The 20,419-nt window shown below is 35.9% G+C and overlaps 1 long non-coding RNA gene across 3 annotated transcripts; it reads right to left on the reverse strand.

The window, feature by feature from the left end:
• Positions 1 to 297: 297 nt before the first annotated feature.
• On the reverse strand, positions 298 to 12,725 carry LOC132143157 (uncharacterized). 3 transcript variants are annotated; one of them, XR_009434204.1, is made up of 3 exons: positions 12,095 to 12,703; positions 11,135 to 11,358; positions 298 to 534 (listed from the first exon to the last, which is right to left on the reverse strand). It is a non-coding gene; the product is annotated as an uncharacterized LOC132143157 (long non-coding RNA). The 3 variants fall into 3 exon arrangements; XR_009434205.1 differs by lacking the exon at positions 298 to 534 and adding an exon at positions 10,676 to 10,854; XR_009434203.1 differs by lacking the exon at positions 298 to 534 and having other exon boundaries at positions 11,097 to 11,358; positions 12,095 to 12,725.
• Between the last annotated feature and the right edge of the window lie 7,694 nt (positions 12,726 to 20,419).

Consider the following 20,419-nt stretch of genomic DNA (forward strand, 5'->3'; position numbering starts at 1 on the left):
GTTCACAAGTTTGGATTAAGTGAGATTTCTTATTTTTCACAATTCAAAATAATTGCCTTTTCATAGATTTTAAAATGTAAGCCTAATTTATTCCTCTAAAGCAAAGCTGAAGTTTCAGCATCATTACTCACTCATTACTCATTTTCAGTGTCACATAATGCTTCAGAAATCATTCTAATATGCTGATTTGCTGCTCAAAAACATTTCTTATAATTATCATCAATGCTGAAAACAACTGTGCTGCTTAATGTTTGTGGAAACCGTGACAAATCTTTGTTTACTCTCACTTTTGCTCAATGTAACATATCATTGCTGAATGAAAGTATTAACTTACCCAAAGTATGGTAGTATACATCAATATGTTACTAAAGGAAAATATTTTCTCTAGAGAGGACGTTAAGCAGAGATATTGTGAATCTGACTTGGCACATGTTAGAGTCTTTGAGACTTGACATTATAGCATTCACTTCTGACTTGGACTGCAGATTGGAGATGAGTCACGTCTTTACAGACTTCACAGTTATAGCTGCTCTTCTGGACGGATGCAGCAGGTAGCAATTTCCATTTGATGTGTGTAAACGAAACGAAGAACAACAACAGTCAAAAGCAGTCAGAGCCTACAATATCACTCCATCCAATTCTCACATCATCTACTGAACACCAAGTTAATCATAGACAATACTCCAGTCAACTTAAGTCTAGACCAGTATTTCTTTCATTCATTCATTCAAAAAAAAAAACCTTGATTATACAATGTGGGATGTAGTAAGAACTAGATGTCAAGTCTGAGCTACATTTGTGAGAAGAGTCTACGTTTAATGTGGATTTTTTTTCATAATGAAACTTCTGAGTCATTCCACAGTATCCACACTGTAATTATGACTTTTTATAAAATCAATTAATTATGCATGCTTTAATAATTAATACTTAATGAAAGCATTAAAATAAAATCCTGAAAAATGATTTCACAGGGCCTTAATATATATATATATATATATATATATATATATATATATATATATTATTTTTTAACTTAATAAATCGCTGCTGAATATTGTAATTTTCATGATTTCCATTAATTACACATGCTTTCTGAATAAAATGTAATTTAACCATAAAAAAAAAAAAAAAACGAATCCAGAAAAATTAAAACGGATAAAACTGAACAAAAAACTGAATTTAGGAAAAAATAAAACAGATTTTGTATGGCCCTACAAATTGTCTTCCATCACTATTTGATAATTGAGACTGACTTGCATCCATGTACACACACACACACCTCTACATCTTATATGTGAAGATGTTGTCCATTATGAGTTGAAGTCTCAACTGGCTTCCTACCATCTCTAACTCTAATTACTGTTTTTCTACATCTCGCTTGTCTATTGTTACTGTTTTTTTCTCTTTCTCTCTTTCACCACTGCAATTATGAGTGCTAGCAAACAGACTCAAATGCCCCACGGGAGACGCAGAGAGGACCACGCACGGCAAAAATTAGAGAGCAGAGAGACTCTGATGCTGTCATTAAACAGAGCTATCAACGCAAATCATTTCAAGAGTGCTGTTTGTTTCTTTTATCCAACTCTGAAAATGGTGTGTTAATAGTCTTTTAAGTCTTAAAGTCAGGATGTGCAAAACTTTTTTTGATCGTAAGTTGTGTAAAAAAAAAAAAAGCTTGAAAGGCAAAAAATTGCCTTTTCTCGGCTTATATGATAAATACAGAGGCAATGCGTAAAGAAATAACTGAGCAAAGTATAATGTGATTAAGGATACAGAAATGAGGCTGAGAAAGTGATAAAACTGAGATTTAAAACAAATTATTATAAGTTTAATGAAAAAGTTATTAATATACTACAACCCGAATTCCGGAAAAGTTGGGACGTTTTTTAAATTTTAATAAAATGAAAACTAAAGGAATTTCAAATCACATGAGCCAATATTTTATTCACAATAGAACATAGATAACGTAGCAAATGTTTAAACTGAGAAATTTTACACTTTTATCCACTTAATTAGCTAATTTAAAATTTAATGCGTGCTACAGGTCTCAAAAAAGTTGGCACGGGGGCAACAAATGGCTAAAAAAGCAAGCAGTTTTGAAAAGATTCAGCTGGGAGAACATCTAGTGATTAATTAAGTTAATTGATATCAGGTCTGTTACATGATTAGCTATAAAAGCTTTGTCTTAGAGAAGCAGAGTCTCTCAGAAGTAAAGATGGGCAGAGGCTCTCCAATCTGTGAAAGACTGCGTAAAAAAATTGTGGAAAACTTTAAAAACAATGTTCCTCAACGTCAAATTGCAAAGGCTTTGCAAATCTCATCATCTACAGTGCATAACATCATCAAAAGATTCAGAGAAACTGGAGAAATCTCTGTGCGTAAGGGACAAGGCCGGAGACCTTTATTGGATGCCCGTGGTCTTCGGGCTCTCAGACGACACTGCATCACTCATCGGCATGATTGTGTCAATGACATTACTAAATGGGCCCAGGAATACTTTCAGAAACCACTGTCGGTAAACACAATCCGCCGTGCCATCAGCAGATGCCAACTAAAGCTCTATCATGCAAAAAGGAAGCCATATGTGAACATGGTCCAGAAGCGCCGTCGTGTCCTGTGGGCCAAGGCTCATTTAAAATGGACTATTTCAAAGTGGAATAGTGTTTTATGGTCAGACGAGTCCAAATTTGACATTCTTGTTGGAAATCACGGACGCCGTGTCCTCCGGGCTAAAGAGGAGGGAGACCTTCCAGCATGTTATCAGCGTTCAGTTCAAAAGCCAGCATCTCTGATGGTATGGGGGTGCATAAGTGCATACGGTATGGGCAGCTTGCATGTTTTGGAAGGCTCTGTGAATGCTGAAAGGTATATAAAGGTTTTAGAGCAACATAAGCTTCCTTCCAAACAACGTCTATTTCAGGGAAGGCCTTGTTTATTTCAGCAGGACAATGCAAAACCACATACTGCAGCTATAACAACAGCATGGCTTCGTCGTAGAAGAGTCCGGGTGCTAACCTGGCCTGCCTGCAGTCCAGATCTTTCACCTATAGAGAACATTTGGCGCATCATTAAACGAAAAATACGTCAAAGACGACCACGAACTCTTCAGCAGCTAGAAATCTATATAAGGCAAGAATGGGACCAAATTCCAACAGCAAAACTCCAGCAACTCATAGCCTCAATGCCCAGATGTCTTCAAACTGTTTTGAAAAGAAAAGGAGATGCTACACCATGGTAAACATGCCCTGTCCCAACTATTTTGAGACCTGTAGCAGAAATCAAAATTGAAATGAGCTCATTTTGTGCATAAAATTTTAAACTTTCTCAGTTTAAACATTTGCTATGTTATCTATGTTCTATTGTGAATAAAATATTGGCTCATGTGATTTGAAAGTCTTTTAGTTTTCATTTTATTAAAATTTAAAAAACGTCCCAACTTTTCCGGAATTCGGGTTGTAGTTATACATGTAGAAATATATATGTATTAAGTTTCATAACGTGCATTAATGATCTCTTAAGCACTGAACAATATCATTGCATTTTACTGAATAAAACTGTGTGGTGCTTGTCTGTGCAGCGATGATGTGGGTGGTTGCTAGGGCATTGTAATGTGGTTGCTAAGGTGATCAGAGTATTTTTTTTGCCCGTTGCTATGTGGTTACTAAGTGGTTGCTTACCGGCCCAAGTAAAAAAAAAAAGAAATCCACCCCCAAGTCTCTGTGATATTTCAGTATCAAGATATGGCTCAGATTCCTCATTCAATGTCTATGGGATTTTCTTTTGTCTGTTTTATAAAAAAAAAAAAAAGGAATATAAACTACATGACTTAGGGAAGTCATTTAGGGAAGTCGTGGCCTAATGGTTAGAGAGTCGGACTCCCAATCGAAAGGTTGTGAGTTCGAGTCCTGGGCCGGCAGGAATTGTGGGTGGGGGGAGTGCATGTACAGTTCTCTCTCCACCCTCAATACCACGACTTAGGTGCCCTTGAGCAAGGCATCGAACCCCCAACTGCTCCCCGGGCGCTGCAGCATAAATGGCTGCCCACTGCTCCGGGTGTGTGCTCACAGTGTGTGTGTGTGTGTTCACTGCTCTGTGTGTGTGCATTTTGGATGGGTTAAATGCAGAGCACAAATTCTGAGTATGGGTCACCATACTTGGCTGAATGTCACTTCACTTATGACTTTTTCCCCATTTCCCCTGATTAACAGTCTGAAGTTGTTGACACTTGCTGCCAAAAGTCAGAGCCAGTCTGCAGATTTGAGTTGCCAGATTCAATAGAAAATCACGTAGTGTATGATGGTCACAGACTCTGACACAGACATGTTTGATATTTTCAGCCGATTTTAGAACGCGCATTGTTGTCCTAGCAACAAGACGCACGTTTCTTTGTGAGTTTGTTGGGATCGGAACAACAAAAGTCTGGTAGTGTGTGATCTCAGTCATGAAGTGCATGATGGCCAGTTCATCCTCTGTGAGTATTTACAAAGTCAGTAAGTGTATTTATTATGCTGCTCAGTGTATTTGTGTAATGTCCGTTTACCGTTTTTTATGCTCTTATCTCTTATGCTCACCAAGACTGCATTTTTTTTAATTAATAATATAGAAAAGCAGTAATATTATCAAACATTATTGTAATTTTAAAATAACCGTTTTTTTTATTTTAATACATGTTAATAAGAAATGTTTCTTGAGCAGTAAATCAGCATATTAGAATGATTTCTGACACTGAAGACTGGTGTAAAGATGCTGAAAATTCAGCTTTGCATCACAGTAATAAATTACATCTTTTAAAATATTTTTATTAAGCTTCAGACTTATAGTGTATTAAAATGTTAGACTTCATGGTCACTTTATTTTAAGGTCCATTTATCGCTATAACAAACCATTAACTATGACATTTGCCTCAATAAACTCTTAATTTGCTGCTTAATAATAAAAAGGGATGTTGTGATTTCATTTAACATCAACTATCACTTTTAATATAGTTTACTATATTTAAGAGAAAGCAAACTCTATCCTACAACATAACTGAACACATCTGCATCAGCACAATCCAAGCTCTACACCGTATGAAAAGAAGGGCCACATCTGGACCTTACACTGACCTGCTGCCTAACTGGATCCGGCTGTCTTAACAGAGTTTAGAAACCAGCAGTCAGGGATAATGGAATTGCAGTTGTGGTTTCCAAAATGTGGGGAGTCCCCCTTGCTTTTCCAGGCCTGACTAAGAGCTTTCTCCGTGGGCCGAGGAACAGGACTCAGCCCTCGTCTGCCAGAGCACTGGATGTCTAACATGGTCCTGTAACCTTACAGACTCCAGTCTCTGATTCACAGCTGTGCTAAATGGAAACGTGATGAAATTAGTTTATCACTCAAATATGCAGACATGAAACGGCTCTATATTCTACTGTTATGTCTCTCTCTGTGATGTCTTAACTCTGCGTTAATGACTAATCGTCTAAATACTCCACACAGGAACCACCTTACAAACTCCTGTATCTCCCATTTCCTACACGACATAAAACATAATTTCCTTAATAACATTCCACTGAGGTCATCCCAAACAATGCAACCGGCCAGGCATCATCCTCTTGTGAAACCGGTCCAGTGAAACTATGCCAAATATTTCCAGACTAGCACACGAGACATTCTTCCCGTTAGTCCTACACAGAGGTTCCCACCTCACCTTTGCAGGGGTGGAGTGATGTCATCACACACTCTGAGAACTTGTGCGAGGGATGTTTGTTTCACAGACATTATGGTTTCCAGACCATGATAAATAAAGCAGTAAGAATGAGATGAGGACTAGACTCACCAATAAGAGATGTCACTTTATGACTTCCTATTTCCTTCCTCACTCTCTCTCTCTCACAAAAAAAAAAAAAATATATATATATATATATATATATATATATATAGGTTTTTAAAACAAAACTTGTATGCTCTCCCAGACTCCATTTTTTTTGTTCAAATATACAGATAAAACAGTAATATTATTCCTGTAGAATAATTATTATTACAGTTTGTTTTAATATATTTATGTAATTTATTAATGTGATGCGAAGCTGAATTTTCAGCATCTTTACACCAGTCTTCAGTGTCACATGATCCTTTCAGAAATCATTCTAATATGCTGATTTACTGCTCAAGAAACATTTCTTTTTAAAATATATTAAAATAAAAATGTTGTTCTTCTAAATTGCAAAAACATTTGACCATATTACCGTTATCCTAAATAAATGCAGCCTATAGATGAGCCTTAGTGATGTCTTTCTGGTAGTGTATCTGAAAATTAACTGGTAATGTATTGAAAAAAAAATTATGTAGATCATTTATACATAGATTTATATATATGTATTTTGAAATCTCTTCCATTGCTCATATGGAAAACAAAAAAAGATATATTTAAATATGTGTCAGGTGACAGATTATAGACAGAGAGACAAACATATAGACAGATAGATACTATTTTTTTAGGTGTTTTTATCACCTGGAAGGAAAAAATAGTAAATTTGATCGTGCAAAACAAAAACAGTACATTTCTCTATAAGAAGCTGAATAACTGGAGGTATCATTTGAGTCTGTAGCACAAAAAGTGTGGGACGAATGACACACCAAATATTAATACTTAGGGTTATTAAGGCTTTGTTTCAAATCCCCAAACCAAGTATGCTTGCTCTGGTATGAATGATGGTACTTTGACTGACACTATGGCTACCACTGTAAATTTTCTTTTTCTTTTTGTTCCTTTCTTCCAACTCGCTCCCGTGAACAAGCGATGACGTCACCCTGGAACGGGCCCCATTGTGATAAAATTGATTGTCTCAACGCCTTGCTCTTAATACACTGAATGAGCCACTCAGGGGGATTGAAAAGACACATCTAAATCACCATGATCCATATGTGGGACTGACACAACTGCGGCAACCCCGCAGCAGACAAGTGTAAGACAGGGAACCTCTGCCCACCACTGCCAAACATGATCTCACAAAGGAGGACAGGACCCCGACTGGCTGGCTGGTATAACTAAAAACTTCATGATTTCATCAGACTCGCAGTACCAATGACTCCATTATGTGCGTCTGCATTAGATATGCAAACTCTATATTTATGACCAACGTTCATGCCCATAATTGACATGCCCTAATCTGTGAGCAGATGCGGAACAGAACAATAGCACAGGGGACTGTCAAAATAACCCCCACATTGCCGACCAGAGGAGGATGATGTCATCATCACTACACACCTCTGAATACAAAGCGCAGCCACACATGCACAAACAATACCCCGCACACTGTCAATGGACTGTTAAACAGAAATGTACTAATCCAATTTATTCATTTCATGTGCATGTGAGTGTTTGCATGCTTGTTGTCTCGTTGTCTTTTTTGGTCATACTGTAGACTAAACATACAGCATGTCCAACTCCCACAGGAGTAGTTACGAGGACTCGGAATCTGTTTAGAGCCCAGAGCCTCTCAAGTGTTGCTGGGAAAAACAAAAAAAGAAGGACAGCAATGGAGAGGATTTGAAATATTTGAAAATCCAAATTGTATATTAAACAAACTACATTTCAAATGAAGCACATTTACCAGCGTTAATGTAAAACACAATACATAAAAATGGAAATATAGGGGAAAGCAGGATCATTTTAATGCTTGATAAATGTAAAATTTTTATGCACAATACACTCACCACAACCATATCTGGTATATGCATGTGTAAATCATCCTTTTTTAGAATAATAGAGTAACAGGTTTGTTTTTTGTTTTGCTAGGAAAACAAAAAAGAATGAGAACGACATAAAGTAACTGAAATATTAGAATATCCACCTAATATTTCAGATAAATACTTTAAAACATTTCAATTGAAGTACATTTACCAGCTTTACTTATGAATGTAATATTACAGAGGACAATACTTAAAATATATTTTATGATATATATTATTTATATTTACTTACATGATATTATATTTTATATTATATTATTATTATATTTATGATTTTGGTTTCTTCCATTGTCCTCAATGATTTAGCAGATAAGTCATCTGCTAAATTATTAAATGTAAATGTAATATTTAAACTTTTACGAAATTATAATGACACAATTTTAAAGGAGACCACTATGCTCCTTTTTACAATATGTAATATAAGTCAGGTGTCCCCAGAATGTGTCTGTGAAGTTTTGGCATAAAATACCCCACAAATAATTTATTCTATCATTCTGAAAATGCCTATTTTGAGTGCAAGCTGAAATTCGCTGTCTCTTTAAATGCAAATGAGCAATGCTCCCCACACCCTTTTACAGAATAGGATTGTGCCTTTACAACTCCTACCTCAGATATTCTGCTCAAAAACATCTGGTTTGGTTTTGATTATCATGTTTATCTTGCTGAAATCACCATATTAGTTTAAACTTCTGATATACGGTTTTCTGCGCGCACACATCTGAAGCTTGCACACAGAAAGCGGCTGTCACAATATGTGAGTACTAAACTCTTTCATGTATTATTGCACTTAAACTATCAAATACACTCAAGTTTATGTTAAAAGCATACAAGTCACAAAAACAATTGGTTACGTCTGTAAACAGCTGGGAAAGAAATCGCATGTTTATATTAGATCTGTGTGGCAGCACAGATTTTTTCACAATCTTGTAAAGAAAGGCTTACCTCATTTTTGGGGTTGGTAGATGCAACGGGGACCCGATTATAGCACTTAATCATGAAAATCGGACTTTTTCCGTGTTTGTCACCTTTAAAATAATTCATTTATTATTGCATTCTGTGACAAACTACATTCTGGGAAACATGCCCTTTTGTATTCCACACAAGAAAGAAAGTCAAAAACATTTGAAACAACGAAAGGGTGAGTCAATGATAACAGAATTTTTAGTTCTTGGATGAACTATCCCTTTAAATGAAACAGTGTGTGTTTTATCTAAGTAAAGAAAGGGTAAACACAGAAACCCTCCCGGGAATCATTTTCTACTTTGGTCATTACGTGATTGTCTGGTCTAAAATTCTCCACCACTAATGTGCCTTAACCACTTTAGTTAGTCTAAACCAGGAATTAACTTCGGTGTCTGGGAAGCAAGCACAATACATGCCCCTATGAAACAAATGCTACTTGATTTGGTAAGACAGCATAAATATGCATTAAATATGCAAGACTGTAGAAAGTAATACTGTGGGGGCGCTGTAATAGATCTGGGGTGGTAACTGAAAGATTGTAGGTTCAAACCCCCATGAAGGACAATCCACAGTAATGCCCTTGAGTAAGACTTTACTATACACTCAAGAAATGTTAACTCAAAGCACAACAATCTCACTGAAAACATATTTGTATATCCATGCGTAATTCCCTTTTTCAATATGTATTATTTTACAATTATTTGAGAAAGTCGAGTAAAAATATCTTATGCGAAGTTTTATGGACAAGTTTATTTTTGCAATTTCCTGCGTATGATTTGGTAGCAATATTACAATAACAAATCTGTAAAGGTCGTGTATAAATGTAAGTCTCCTCTCAGTGGAAATTAAATATATAAATTTACATTCCAGAGCTATCTCAGTTACAGAAATCAGAATCTGCCTTTGTCATCCACTAGAGAAATTATATCTGACTTGATTAAGTAATACATATATTTGTCTCGGGCCCAAATGTTTGAGGAAAACTCTAAATGTGTCAATTATCATTACTGTTCCAGACTACCTTACAAAAAAGCAAGATGCAATCTAGTGCAATTACATACAGCTTGAAAATACTAATCTTCTAAAAAATAATTTCAGAATGCATCCTGTCCACTAAACTGCAGGCCATAACGCTATGATCTATTAGATACAGTATGTATTTAAGGTTATAGTTATGTGTTGTGTGTATGTGGCTGTGTGTGTGAGTGTGAGTGTGTTCTTGGCTGCTTAAGTCAGCATACATTAGAGCAAAAGACTCAGAATAAGCACAGTGACATCACTGCATGTGGCTTGAGCCCAAGAAACACCTCAATGGTTATGTGTGTTTGGTTTTCATGTTTTTGTGTGTGCGAGTAACTTTGTGTGTGTGTGTGTGTGTGCATGCAAAAAAAGAGCACAAGACAGGAAGAAAGATAACTAGACAATAAATCAAATCATTTAGTTATACAATGTTCTGATGAAAAGATACATTTTTAATTTATTACCTTAACTGCTTCATTTGATTTATGCCATTTATACTGGGAGTGTTTGTTGTCTTTTCACTACTGTTGATTTAAGCTTGTTGTCTACAAGTCCAAATATCCTTGAAAACTATTATGATAGAAAGATTAAATGAATAACTCAGCCAAAAAAGAAAAGTATTTAATTATTTACTCAGCCACACGTTTTTTGAACATTTATGATTTTATTTAAAAAAGAAAAAAAAATTGGAATATGTTTCATATATAAAAAAAAGTTGATAAAAATAAAAAAAATAAAAAAAGTGTCAAAAATGTTGCCAATAATTTAGTGTTACTTGCCATTTCTTGTAATTAATTGTGAAATTTACTAGCAATTGTTGCTTTTATGTATATTTCTCTCCTGATTCAGATGATGTGGCTTTACTGGAGAAATCCATACAATGGATTGAGTACTCTTATTTCAGCTGGAAGCAATGGTTTGAAGTCAAAAATATCTTGATGGATTCGCTGTTTTCTTTTCTTTTTTTTTTTTTTTTTTTTTACAAAAACACATTTCATTCATTTCATACGATATTAATTGATGGACACGAGTCATGTGGATTACTTTAATGTTTTTATCAGCTGTTTGGATTCTCATTCTGATGTCACCCATTCACTGCAGAGAATCCATTGGTGGGCAGCTAATGTAATATCACCAAATCTGTTCTGATGACAAAACAGACTCATCTACATCTTGGATGGCCTAAGAACAAATAAATCTTCAGCAAAGTTGGTGAACTGTTCCTTTAAAGCTTCATTAAAGTTGAAATACTCATGCTAGCTCTCAATTTGTGTACAAACATAAACAGTGTCAAAATGGATAAGGGAGCATTTTGTGGAAAAACAACAGATATGTCATTCATTTCCATCTAAACTTACACTGGATTTACGACATGCAAAATGAAAAATAATCTTCATTTTAATAGCTACTAAACACTCACCAGTGCAAACAATGCCATGCTCCAGGGCCTACAGAACATAAAACAGGTCCCATGAAGTGCCCATGCCTCATCCACTGTAATGTAAGCCATGAAGTTTGATTGAACACGGGCCCGAACCGATCCCTCACACACTTCATCTATCAATGGGCCTCACTGAGAACTCATGTCTCGGGGGAGCGAGCCAGTTCATCTCGTGGAGCCATCTCTATTGACCTCCACTGTCGCTGTAAAACAAACAGCCATCTGTAAAAAGCTTCCTGACAAAATATTTACTGTGAATGACAAATTAGCAGGGGGTGTTTTTGGCTGGCAAAAGGAAAGTATATGCACAGTTAACTACCATTAAGTGGGGTTGACAAAACTGAAATAAAAGCTTTCTGGATGTCTATGAATTGAAACTGATGTAAAATGGGAAATAAAAGGATATGTGGCAACCTCATTTGTCACCATTTTTATAGCTTATTTAAAGAAAAAAATACATAAAATACATATAGCATATTATGGACTATATGAATTTTTGACTTTTAGACCATGTTTTAGTTTAGGCCATCTAATTTTCTAGTGTTTTCTTTAAACGTAACAAAATTCACTAGTAGATATGCATTTAAAACCATTGCATTAAAACAAAACTGACCAAAAATATTGATGACTCATCCTGCACTACAATCATCTTTGTCCAATCCAATGCTCTAGAATGTGAAAGCCCCTCCCCCTTATACCATTTTAAACCCAATTTAATAAGAAAAGTAACTATTTTAGTAGCGATTTCATATAAATGATTCCTGCCGAAACATGATTTCTCGAAAAATAAAGCATAAAAGTCCCCTTCTAACCCAAGCATTAAGCCTAGCTCTCAGTGTGACTTGAGATTCATACGAATTAGCCGTCATTTACAAATACTTTGTACTTAAGACAAGAAAAGACAAATAAAGATCGACTTGATATATGCAAATTACTCACCCAACCTCAAAACCTGTTAGAAATTGCTTTATGTTTGAAGGCTGATGACAGGCCATTTCCTTCCCTGTTTGGTAGTTTGACAAGTAGCCGGTAAAAGTGGCCGGCAAAAAAAAACAAAAAACGATGCACATTGAAAACATACACCAGTGTGCAGCTTCGGCGTTGACTGGAGAATGGCTGACTGGGTGTGATGTGATCTGTATGAGGTAATGGCGGGAAGAGGTAGTGAGGTAGTTTTTATGACCCTGGCTCGTGCCTCCCCTGCCTCCAGCTGACACTATCGCAGTCTAATGAGAATAAATGTGATTCCAGCCCCGAGATGTCCGGCAGCCTGCACCTTCTTGCGTGCGTCTGTCGCTGATAGTTTCTCGAGGAGGAGTGTGTGTTTAGGGAGTGGAGCGTACGCTGTTGATCAAATGACCGCCAGTAAATCAAATCATTATGATGTCCCCCAAGAGAAAAAAACAGGCTTCCATTCCATTTTTTTTTTTTACAAAGACGTCTCCTTCTCTCGACTGTCCCCTTGAAGAGACAAGTAATGAAAGGAAAGGAGAGTGGATGGGGGTTAACAGTTGTCCGCACGGATACATGACCCTGAGGCTCTGTTGTAAATGATTTGCACTGGCCAGCGAGAGCAAAAATTCTGCCTGACTTCACCCGTTCGGTAACGTGCCAAAGTCACCCAGAGATGATGACATCATAAAGGATGATGTAATCCAAGAATTCCAGACTAGCCCTCGTGCCTATTTTCAGAATCAGAAAACTTTCCCAAACGAGTAGCCCTAGGGTGAAAAAAAAATATCCCTAATCCCCCAATTAGAACTGAAAATTTAATTTAGATGCCAAAAGCGGTTGCTTTGCCAGTGAGAGAAAGCAATGAAAATCTTAATGGAAACCACATAATAGGTTTATGCTATTATAAACTGGGCTACAACCTGGAGCTTAGCAACCATTATAGCGTTATATAACTTTTGAAAAATATAGCATTACGCATTGGAAATTATTGTTTATAATTTTTAGTCTACTGAATGCAAATTGTATTTGAACTTTGGAAGCATGCATGGTGTACATAAAATGTATTAGCAACCTATAGTTATAAAGTAAATACCATTCGACTCCATTTGTTGTTTCTGTCTGTCATTAGAATCGTTCTCTTCAACTGGCATACCATTTTACATCCCTGCATAGTTATGTATATTCTATAATATTGTATTAATTGCACGTAACATATTATATATTATTGTGCTTTTTAAATTTAAATTGAGATAACAAATAACTATGATTTTTGGAGCAACACAACAAGTCAAATTCTTTTAAGTGCAATTTAAATGGACAGTAATTCTAAATGTAGATTTCTGAACAGTTTTCAAATACCCATGCATCCACATTTCAAATCATTTTTCAAAACAGTTTTATACAACTTTGGAAGGGATTGTTCACTGTTGTTGCTTTGACTTTGTGGACAAAAACATTCTTCAAAGTAACTTCTTTTGTGTTTTAAAGAAAAAAAAGTCATACAGGTTTGGAATGATATGAGGGTGAATAAAATGTTGACCAATTTTTCATTTTTTGGGTGAAGTAGGCCTACTCCTTGAATATGTTAGCTGCACAATTAAATTACAAACTAATGAGTAACCATAGCTGTCTTGAATGCAAAAGTCCCTAAAAACTGAAACAAAGCTGACTGTTAAAGTGTAAATGTGGGTGTGTTTTTTGTGGGTGTAAAGGAAGCTCTCACTCACCTCTGTCCTGAGGCTTACCCTCCCACTCACCCACCTCAGTAAGCATGACCCTAATTCAAACCATGTGCCTCCAAATTGAAAACATGGATTCAAAATGGAGTATTTGCTTTTTCACTGACTAATGTCTCCCAGGAGACACCTTCAGCCGGTCCGATTGTGTCAGAAAGAGGGGCAAGGGGCAATGTTGAGTGTTCATAAGCCTTCAGTTAAATGCTCTTGCATGAGCTTAATTGAACACAGCACTGCACATACATGGAGTGTGTTAGAATCCGATCCAGGACCATTTCTGACGTGAAGGCTTAATTTCAGAGCAGTCACCTGAATGCTGGTGTCCGCAATATAAACTGTGAGATAAATTATTTTCGGACATTTGTTGAGCCTGCGGGGGTCTGGTGTGTGTGTGTATGAGACAAGCAGGGAGTGATTTGAGTTATAACACCCAAACCCAAAGAAAATAATCCAAAAAGAGGATTGCTGTAACCTGATTTGCTTTCTTTACACAGCAATGGTTGAAAGAGGTGGGAAAGGAAAGTCATGGGTTTAAAAGCAGAACTTTGAACAGCATATGATAAATTTTACATTAGTAAGATTGGTATTTCAACAGGTCTTTCATTACTTGTATTAAGACAATGACTGCCAATAAAGATTGGTTTCTTACTCTGTTGGTACAAAAGTTGTCACTGGGCTGGTACGTTTTCAAAAGGTACTATTGTACAATTTAGGTATTAATATGTACTTTCAAGGGGTGCCAATGACAGCTTTTGTACCTTTTTCCTGAGAGTGTAATGGCATCTAATGTTGCCTTAAAACCTTTAACATTCATGGAAACTTTCCATTCCACAAAAGGTTCTTTATAGAGGAAAAGGTTTCTTTTAATTTCGAAAATGTTCTTCACACCATAGAAAAAGGTGATCTCTGAAAGGTTCTTTGGGGAACCAAAATGTTTCTTCTATTAATTATGAAATGGTTCTTCCTATTTTAAAGAGTAAAAGCCATTCGGCAAACAAAAATCCATGCAAAATTATCTGAACCTTTTTTCTTTTTTTTTTCTTGAATTAGATCCCTGGAAACTTTTCAAACCCTTCACAGGTGCTGAGCTTAAATTTAGTCTGTGGTTCAAAACAAGAGTTTACAGTCATAGCCTCTGGATTGTGGTCAGATTAGCCAGACAGTGATACATCTTGTAACCAGAATGAGGTTTATTGATGATGAACCCAGTTCTGAAGGCTCAATTTAAAGCAAGATACATGAACAATCAGAAATAAAGAGATTCGGTGAAGGTTAATTGACTTGTGAGAAACTGATTGAAAGCTTGATTTGATACCTCAAATTCACATTCCCAAGGTGATGCCATGGCAGCCATAGAATGACCTCAGCACTGCATTACATCATATTGTCAAGCAGAGAAAAGGGTTCTTCCCTACGCTTGACTCAGGCTGATAATGAATCTCAATTGTGCAACTATGACTATGTGTCACTCTTTTTTGCATTGGCACTGCTTTTATAATGCAAATATGAAACCAATCACACACACACACACACACACACACAAGAAAAACGGTTGTTAATGTGTGACCCTGCACAGATGGAGTCAAGTCGGGGGCAAATAACTCTGAAAGCAGTTAAGACCCGATTTCATCCTAATCCCAACTGAAAAAAAAAGAGATCAGAGTTCAGAATATCTGTTAAAAAAGCTATTAACCCTTAAATTAAATTCAATTTAAATTTCAAAAACTGGCTCATATTCAAAACCGGGAGTTTTGAACCTTTACCTCCCATTCAAACTGTCAGCCAATTTGGGGATCCTCAGTATTTAAAAAATCACGAGCATTAAGTTACATTATAGAATCATTACTTAGGAAGTTATAGATTTGTTAATAGTTAGAAATGTCATGAGAAAAAGAGAAAGAGAAAGTTCTCTGTATTTTACAACAGTTGAAAACTCAGGCTTTAGACTTTAGTCATTTTAATGGTTCCTTAAAACAACAACAAAAAAAGTACTGTAGCCACAAATCCCTCATTAAAACATTTAAAGAAGTGTTGTGATGACCCTCTGTGAGTACAAGCGCAATAGTGGCCATCAGTTTCCTGTTTTCTCATAATGACTGACTTACTCACAAAAGAGTCAGAGGCCATTCTGATGGGAAATGAGCCATAGTAATGGAAAAGTTACTATCACAAGTTTCAGATAAAAATACAATGTGCTTTGGAATGAAGGTACAACTTAAATCCACAATGCAAGTATTATGTTCTTTTAAAAAAAAAGTCTGACATCAAAAGAGAACCTTTTTAGCTTACACTAAGACCTTTTATATAGTTCTCAGCATCTATAATCTCTAGAACCCGGAAACAAAAATATATTTAAGAACCATATAGTCAACTCAAACCAGTATAGGTTTTAAATTTAGTCTATATCATTCAGTAAGGACTAGCTACTGTAGTTAGTTTCCAAAATTGCTTTGAGGTTACTTTTCTGAAATTGGTAAACTTAAACATATTTGTCTGATAATCTTTTTTTGAGGGGGGGGGGGGGGGGGGTGTACGTGGGTACACACACACACACATATACTGTGTGTGTGTATATATATGTGTGTGTATATATATGTATATATATATATATATATATATATATATATATATATATATATATATATTACTATGATGACATGATCTATTAGAATTTACATGTAATAGATATGGAAATCGTAGGCCAAAGCGTACTTTATAGAAAAATGGAGAGGAACCAGAGAAGAACCATTGATGTTAATAGAACACAGAGACTGATGGTTATTATGTTAATAGAATTGCTTAAGGGATCAAACTTACGGCATCTGTTTCGCAAACATGATTTTATGTGACACTTACTGTGAAACACAGCTAAAAAATTAGATTAGAAATTGAACATTATAGGGTCTCCTAAACGGTCCTATTCAGCTTCGATGAAAACGTCAAGCAGGGTCTGTTCTAAGTAAAAGACACTGTACAATTATTAACAGATGCTAAAGTATTAATACTTAGAATCAACAAGAGGAATCTACAATTAAAGTATGTCTTTACAACACCTGAGGAAGAATTAAGTACAATAAATATCAGTAAGACTGAAGATTCAAAGTTAGTTAAGTACTAAATATAAGGGAGACACCACTTTCTTAAAAAAATAATAATAATATTCATCACACACATCACACATCTCAAACCCACCAAACACACTAGTCACGAAGATTCTCGTGGCTTCATTCAAGCCCAGTTCATTTCAGCTGGAGGCCGTGATCGTGAGGTCCCACCACACCCTTCACAGCTTATTTCAAGATTCTCAGAACTAAAAATAACTCTATTAATTCTGTTTCTTTAGTAGAGGGAGCATCTGGAAGGCTGAACGTGGGCACCCGGGTTTGATAAGATCACTCACGGATGCGTCACCCTCCCTCTGATTGGATAATGAATCATACATTGAGAGTGAAGCGTGCGGGAAAGCCCCGCAGTGAAACACAGTGGAGGTTCTATTCAGTGTGAGATTGAGCCCCGGAGATAGACGTCCAGGGGCCAGGGCCACCACACACACACACACACACACACACACACACACACACACACACACACACACACACACACACACACACAAACAAACACACAAACACACAAACACACAAACACACCCACAAACACACACACCCACAAACACACACACACACACACAAACACACACACACAAACACACACACACACACACATTTCCAGTCAGTCCCCACACTCTCATGACCACCCCAGAGTCCTCATCTGGCTCTGCATCAGAGGAAAAAAATAAAGAGCGGAGAGATGAATAGAAAGAAAAAGATGAGAGAATGACATGACCCCATAGGAATATACACATCGTGTCTGCTGTATGACAGGCCATGAGAAAACAGAGGGGAAAGTGGAAAGAAAAAAAATGTAGATAAAGAATTTAAGATGATGCAGGAGAGCAGGGCAAGATGGAAATGTCACAATGGCTGCTAACTCTAAGGATTTAAATCCATTCCAATGGTTTTATGCTAGTTTAAAAACACCTATGTCTTAAATTTGGATTAATTTATAAATGATGAAAAATCATTCAGCCTATTTGTTGTACACTCTCAGAAAAAAAGTTACAAAAGCTGCCAGGGCTGGTACAAAAAGTACAAAATTGGAGCATTTAGGTACTAATATACACCCTATATAGATAAATAAGGTACAAAGGTGTACCTTTTGAAAAGGTACTGCCCCAGCGACAGCTTTTATACCTTTTTTTTTCTACCTGAAAGAAAGTGTAGTGTAGCTGCTAATGAATATAAACATATAATGATATATATTTTAAACCAGTTAAAAGGCTAGAATTTGAAAAATTAAAAGTGTAGTAATTTCAGTAATAATGCAAGATTTTATTTCTTTTTTTTCATTGTTGATATTTAATAAATTGTTCACATTTTTAAAAAAGCCATATACTGTTTATATACTACCTACCTTCCAAATGTTCGGGGCCTGTAAGATGTGTGAGTGTGTTGGAAAGACATAATGCTCAGCAAGACTCCATTTATCTGATCAGAAATACAGTAAAACAGTTCTATTCTGAAATATTATTACAATTTAACTGTTTCCATTTTAATATTTCCTGCTGAATTTTCAGCATCATTACCCCAGTCTTCAGTGTCACATGATCCTTCAGAAATCATGATTTAATGCTCAAGAAACATTTCTCATCATGTTGAAAACAGTTGTGCTACTTAATATTTTTTGGGAACTAATAAATTTATGAGGAACAGAACGTTTAAAACAACAGTGTTGATTTCAAATAGAAAACTAAATCTTGTAGTTTTTTATAGAACTTTTTTTTAACCAAGTAGTCTACTGATAAACAGTACTATATGTCCAAAGGTTTTAGGTCTGTAAGTTTATTTTAATATTTTGCATCATTCATTTTTTACATTGTTGATATAGCATCAATTGTTTAAATATTTTTCTTTTTGAAAAAATAAAATAAAATAAAAATAATGATATGCAATTTAATGGCAGCTTTCCATTGGGACAAATTGCCCTTTTTTTGTGGGAAACAATGGTAGAAAAGTTTAATAGGTTGCTAAAATAGATTTAGCCTTTAATAGATTTAGCCTAAGACTTTAATATATGTGCCTATACAGAATTTTTTTCTTCTTTTTTTAAATAAACCCACTCTCAGATATATTCACAAGATTAAAAAGTGTGACAATAGCCTTAGTTTCACCTATAGATAATTTTGGGGTTTGTTTAAAAAAAAAAAAAACATGTAAACATTTTGCAGATTTGAAAGAAAAAAAAAAACAGAAGAGAAGAGGTAAATGGGTGAAAAAAGTGGATGCACTCTTTTGATGTTGTGGAAAAGTCCAAATGTAAGGCAATCAAGCACAAGTCAGGAGACATACATTTAAGAATTAAATACTGACATCATCTGAAAAAAAAAAAAAACAGTGTGGGCAAAAGAGAGACAAAGACAGGCAGATACGGACCCCCAACAATGACTGGCCTTTTCCTCTGGTCTTCTTCTCACACAACACTCATCCTTTTACTCATCTGTCTGGGTCTGCTCTTGCCATGTCCCAGGAAGTGACATAATACCCCAGCCATCCATCCTGCTAGACACTGTCTGCATTCGCAGCGCTGGCTTCTCATTGGCCTGTCAGGAGCCCACAGTGGTCCAACCCAGACCTCCACGAGCCTGGGGTTACTGAGTTCAGTCAGTCTTGTGGAAGTAGATGCTAAACAACAGCAAACAACAACGTCATAAAGCTCCAGCTTCAGGACACAAAATGTCAAACACACTCAATTTGTGAAGGGCCGCAAGAAAGAATCAAGGTGCAGTTACAAATGATGCAACTTATCTATAATGTTCCAGAGGGAAAAATACTGTGAAAAGAAACTAAATACTTTTGACATGTAACTAGTTTGCAGTGGTAGCCTATCTTAATTTGCTAAAAGCTGTTTATTTACAAACACTGCTCTGCAGTTTAAGTGGTTAGACACTTTTTTTCTTTTTTTTTTAAATAGCAGGAAAACCCTACAGGGGTTTCCAACATTTAAGGATATTACAAGGTAAAATGAGAGGTTTGAAGTTTTAACTGACTCAGCTGTTTCTGATTCAGTTTTAAATGGTCATCAACACTTCCTCCGTTGGACGGTAAATCTTAAATCTGGAAAACATTTGCTAGTGTTATTACTGGAGTAAAATGGTCTTCGCAGCTTCACACATAATCAGTCAATTTAATATAAGAATCAGATGACACGTGATGCCGTCTAATGATTCCTCCATTCCAGTGATTTTGTGTCAGTTGTGTTCTGTGACGTCACTGAACACATAACATGAGTGCATGGTGCCCTCTACTGATCAGACTTGATATAGCAGTCTCAGAAAGACTTTATTCTCTTATGTCCAAACCGGTTTTTTTTTTTTAACTGGGATTACTGATACATTAAATTATTTAACCAGAATATAAGAAGTGCATCTTTTCCAATAAAACAATAGTTACTAACTAATGGCGGAAAGGATTCGTTTTTTCTTAAATTTAATGTGTTTTATGATTGTTATAATACATTA

Source organism: Carassius carassius, chromosome 7 (genome assembly GCF_963082965.1).
Source record: "Carassius carassius chromosome 7, fCarCar2.1, whole genome shotgun sequence".
Lineage (NCBI taxonomy): Eukaryota > Metazoa > Chordata > Actinopteri > Cypriniformes > Cyprinidae > Carassius > Carassius carassius.